Source organism: Lathyrus oleraceus, chromosome 5 (assembly GCF_024323335.1).
Source record: "Lathyrus oleraceus cultivar Zhongwan6 chromosome 5, CAAS_Psat_ZW6_1.0, whole genome shotgun sequence".
NCBI classification, from domain to species: domain Eukaryota; kingdom Viridiplantae; phylum Streptophyta; class Magnoliopsida; order Fabales; family Fabaceae; genus Lathyrus; species Lathyrus oleraceus.
In genome coordinates, this window is record NC_066583.1 from 210,561,463 (window position 1) to 210,567,462 (window position 6,000).

Consider the following 6,000-nt stretch of genomic DNA (forward strand, 5'->3'; position numbering starts at 1 on the left):
ACTTACCTTTTGTGCATACAGAGATGCATCTCAGGATGAAATTTTGGTATAATAGAGACGCCCCATCAATTTGATCTGAAAATGGCTTAAAACAAGTGCGTCCGGAGATGCATATTTTAACGCTAGGGGTATTTGTGAATTTTCACGGTGGTGGGGGAACATACATAAGGGTGGAAAGAGTAACCCCCGTAGCTTTTAGTTAATTTTGATTAGTTATTTTTGTAATAAATTTTTAGTTGTAATAATTTGTTAGAGAAAATCTCTCTAATCAACTTTAGACCAATGGGCCTATATATGTACACGAGCCCAACTTTAATGAATAAAAAGTTAATTTTATAATCGAGAATTCTTTTTACACCTCATGGGGTACCTCTTCACCACCGTGAGAATTTAAAAATGTCATTTGTATCCGAAGATACATATCCAGATGCGCCTTTTTTACACACTCTTCAGCGCAAATGAATGAGACACCCTTATTTTACCAAAATTTAGTTCGAAGATGTATCTTTGTATAACACAAGGGTGATTCCGGATATACATCTCCATAAACACCATTAATTCAAATTCAGTGGGTGTTAGGGAGATGCATCTACGAATGCATTTTTTACATTAACTCGCGCCAGTCCTTTCCTTCTTCCTCCTTCATTTTCTGAATACTCACTCAAAAAACTCCATTTGAGCTATTTTACTGAAAAGTTACTTACTCCATTAAAGACTTTTTTAGAACAAGATTTGGTTCAACATCTATACCTTGAATTTTAATGATAACAACAATGTAGTATTTGTGTGAGAATAATTTTGATACTCTAATGGTTTGTTATTGTGTAGCTTTAACAACTAGTTTTGATTTTGAGTTTATGATGTTCAATGTCATCAGTTTATGAGAATTTGTTCCGAATTCTGCTTCTGCGCTATTGCTGCTACAATGTTCTTTCTGCTTCTATACTGATTCACTCTTGAGAAGTTCTAGAAAGACGCTGTGTTGCTGCTGCAATATTCTCTTTGTTTCTGCTTCTGGATGTGACTCTAGTTATCAAGCTTATGAAGAATGGAAAGCTTATGAAGTTTTGTTACTTAACTGAAGATTCTAAAGATATCAAGCCAGACGCTGACATGGTCAAGGTTCTTACTGAAGATTCTAAAGATTCTGAAGTTTGGTTACTTAGTTGAAGACTCTGAAGATCTCAAGCCAGACGCTGACGTGGTCAAGATTCTGACCAAAGATTCTGATTTCAGCTTTGTGTTTCTTCTTTTCATGCTTCATCAATTGTTCATCAGAAGCTAATGAATTTGAAGATAAGATCAAAGGATACGTGATCAAATAGTATATGGTACAAATCGAAAATATTCCTTCAACTACCTGATAACATGGGCGAAGGACAATACTATTCTTCACTCCTGTAACTAATCCGTTAGTGGACAACTGCATTTTTAGTATCCCCAATTTTCCCTCCAATGGTACATTTCTTATGCTATATAAGTGGGACTTGGAGACTTGAAGAAAAATGCTAACGTTATCGCTACGACTACAAATTGACAAGTCTGTTTTCTACAAGAAAAAGCTATCAACTTTATGCACAAATTTTCTTTAAGTGTTTTGTATTTCATTTGTGTAAAATCTGCTTGTGTAGAAGCAACTTGTAACACAAAAAAGTTGTATTCAAACTGTTTGTTTGTATTTCCTTAAGGAGACTAGGTTTTAGTCGGATCCTTGAGAAGACAAAGAAAGTTGTTCTTTGTGTTTTTTTCTATAATCTGTTTGGTTATAGTGGATTAAGTCCTTGGGTATAAGGAGAAATCACCTTGGCAGGTGGACTGAAGTAGCTTTAATTTCAAGCAAACCAGGATAAAAATACTTGTGTTTTTATCTCATTGTTCTTAGTTTTGTGTGGTCTCTTTGAGTTGGTAAAAAACTTTTGTTTTTAAAACCAAATTCACCCCCTCCCCCATTTCTTGTGTTTTTCACACCTTCATATTCATCAAGTTTCATCTAATTCACTCACCCCATTTAACTTTAGTTGATGCAAAGTTATTCACACCATTCAAGGTTCTCAATCACAACTCTATTTTGGACCAGTTTATCATTTCATTCTTTTTTGTATGTTTTGAGTGATATCTTAGGTAACATAGGTTATTAAAGCTCAATTAGGTAGTAGTAAAATCAAAATAGGTAGTTATAAACATGCATTGTCATTTGGTTGGAGGTTAGGACATAAATGGGGTTTCTATTATTGCTGAAAATTTCAATTTTATCTAAAAATGCATCTGCAGATTTTCTCTGTGTTGTTTTCAGAGACGTATCTCCGGATTTGTGTTTGCTGCATTTTGGTTGAATTCTTTGTGTGACTTTCTAGTTTTATTACAGGTGCAATGGCTGAAAATAACCCGAACAAAATTAGGCTCGACATTATGTCCCAATCCGCGTATGTTCGACATGAAAGGGCCAGGGGCATGGCCGCCACTAGTCGATGATACCTCATTTGATGGTTCACAAGGTTTGTGTTCATGACTACCTAGTTCCACTAGCCATAGTTGCTTGTCTTATCTACTTCACGGGGCCACATGTCCCCTGCTTATGAAGTCCCTGAATTCCCTGAAGCTCAAGAGGAACCCATTGTTAATGCCCCTGTAGGTGGTCCTTTTGACACCTCCTTACTTCATCTATAGGGATACCATGCTTCTAGACATGTACGGGAAGGAGATGTATATTATTTATTTACCTTTGCATTACATTTTTTAAAGCTAAATTAATCGCGACTGATGGTTATTTTGATTTTTTTATAGGAGCGTCCATGTTTCAAATCCGTAAACCACAAAAGGAAGATATTGGATTTGGAATAACCCATCATTGAATGGTCCAATAATGTTGCCATACCAATTTATATGCTTCTGCATACGCTACCATAAACCATGACATGCATGCAACATTTGAAAAGAGATGGAATTCATAAACATCATCTTTCCACCTTCCTATTGGCAATATGACCATCACCCTGGACGACGTCTCATTGCTCCTGCATCTTTCCATCAAGGGAAATTACTGAACCACAATAGGCTCGGTCGAGAGGAAGCCAACGAGATGCTGGTTACATATTTGGGGGCTGACCCAAGTGAGGCCACAAATGAGGTAGCGGACACCAGAGGTGCTCATGCTAGATTTAAATTCTTGGAATAACTGTATAAACACCAACTACAAATGGTTGTAGATGTTGATAGTGATAATATGCAAGTTGAGTACCACCGATAATGTACATTAAGGTGTTACCTCTTGTTCTTGATTGGCACATCCATGTTTGTGGACAAAAGTACAACCTACGTCGATGTGGTCTACCTTAGATAAACCTGACGGTGATTCACGAGTACAATTGGAGGTCCGCCTATTTGGCATACTTGTACTAAAATCTGGACAAGGGTTATCTTTGGAAGACAACATAAATGACAGGAAGCTGCATGCTACTTACAGTAATTTACTGATGGATCATCTCCCATTTTCCTTGCATCACCGGGTGGGAACTTGTGCTTGACTATATTGAGGATTGGTCACGTGCTTCCACCTTTACCCTGCTCAGAGGGAATCAGGTAATCGAGCCATTTTGGGTGTATCTTGATCGTGATGTAGTAGATGACATCGCCTTCTGACCATACGACAATCATCGCTAGACGCGTTAGATGGACCTTATTTCGTTATACCCCGTCTGGGTGGCATGTGGGTTAGGTCTGATATATTTGTATTTTCCTGAGTGAGTGGTGCATCAATTTGGGTATCTGTAGATTATTTCAAGACACCCCTAAGAGTCCGCTCCTACCAACATCCTCTACAGATATTTCAATGCGATACTTGATGATTTTGAGAGTCATCTGGTACTATAAGAGTACCGCATGGTGTCGGCTCCTATACACTGGGCATATGTAAATGGCTGCACAACATGGTTCTATGGGGTGTCACACCTTATCATGACACCAGACGCTCCTAGAAGACCACATAGACCATCAAATCAAGAGGTACTTGAGGTTAAGGATGACCACAACCAAGACGCGAGCAACATTTATCCCTAGTTGGTCCTTGTAGAAAACATTATGGATGAGGCACAAAATGCCTTGCAGTACATGAGGAGGATAAACTAGGGAGTTAGACAAACCAGTAGTTTATGTTTATTTGTATTATTTGTTGTTTTCGAAAGTTATGTATGGTCAATACATTTTGATTTTACTTTAATTAATGTGTGACTTTTTAACTTGATTTTGCTCTAATATAACTTGATTTTACTTTGAATTAACTTTGATTTTACGTTAATATAATTTGACATAAAAAATTACATTGTTTGGACAATGTTGCTGCCTTGAAACCATTTAGAGGGGGTTTTCGGAGATGAATATTTGAAATATCCTCTGGGTGCAAAAGAACACACTCCCAATACCTTTAAATGACTTCAAGGTGTTTTTCGGAGATGTAACTCCGGATACACCGCAAATAATATTCGATATGCATATTCAGATCATATTTTGTTCAAAATGGGATGGCTATCAGAAATTACGAAGGTTGATGTGATTTTAAGTGCGTCCAGAGATGCATCTCTGGACACAAGAAGGGCATTTTCGAGTTTTTAGAGCGTGGGACACACCCCCTGGGGTGGAAATAACACTCATCTTTTATAATTCTTCAGTTTATTTTTCTTTTTCCATTTTTATTCAGATCTCACCACCATGTGTGGACATGCTTTTGCTGCACACCTATCAACATGGTATCATAGAGTAAGATTGCTCTGATATCCCCTATCTTTTTTTATCCATTTGTATCTCTTTTCTACTGGCTACTTAGATTCTATCCTTATCTTCTATCATCTTTCTTTCACATTCTCTCAACATATTAAGTCTTTTCATCATGTTCTTTCAGTCTCTTCACCAAACCCCTCTTCATTCTCTCTGATTCTTTCTTCGCCTTCCTTTATTTCCTTTAACAATTTCAACTATTGATGGACACGTTGATGATTATTCCTATTCTTCACCAATTTCACCACCTACCACATCCAATCCACCCCAACCTAATATATCTTCCACCCTCAAACCACCCGTTGTATATGATTCGAACCAAAAATCCTAATCATAACTATCAAAATAACATGTTCAATCCTTTCTTTATGCACCCCCGTGATAACCCATATCTTGCTCTCCTTTTCTCATCATTGAACAATACCAACTATCATTATTGGTCATGTTCTATTAAAGTAGCCATTTGATCCGAAAACAAATTAAGATTCATCGATAAAACCGTAATTTGTCCCACAACCTTCAATCACACTTAAGTTACTTCGGATCGCTGTAACACGACGGTGATGTCACATATCACAAATTCTATAGAAAGTGAAATATTAGAAAGTGTTTTATGGATGAACACAACTTTTAAAATTTGGCAAGAACTCTGTGAGTGGTACCATTAATATAACGACTTTCGCATCTACGATCTCCAAGAAAAGCTATAATCCATCTGACAAGGTGAGAGCAATGTAACCCATTAATTCACCACCCTAAAAAATCTTTGGCAGTTGTTTGATAATTTCCCACCGCTCCTTACTCACACCTGCACCATTACCTGTAGTTGTCAACTTCTTCCCACCATCAAAGCTTAGAGGGAGTGTGACTATGTCATTCAATTTCTCAAGGGATTGAATGAATAATACGCTCCCGTAAGGTCCGAAATAATGCTTATGCACCCCTTCCATCAATCAACAAAGTGTTTTCTTTACTGATCCAATAAGAACGTCAACAACTCAACAATCTCGATGAAGAAAAACTTGTTGCAGCCAAATACGTGTGAGGGGAAGGAAACATAGTTAACCATCAGATCGATTTGGACGAAGATAATATATTTTGCGAGTAAGTTCATCAGTGTGGTAGGAAAAACGAATCCACCTGCTCTGCGCCTTGTCATTTCACGCTTTATCTATATTGGGCCTCTGTGCTTTTAGGCCATATGAACGACCTAGAACAACAACAAATTTG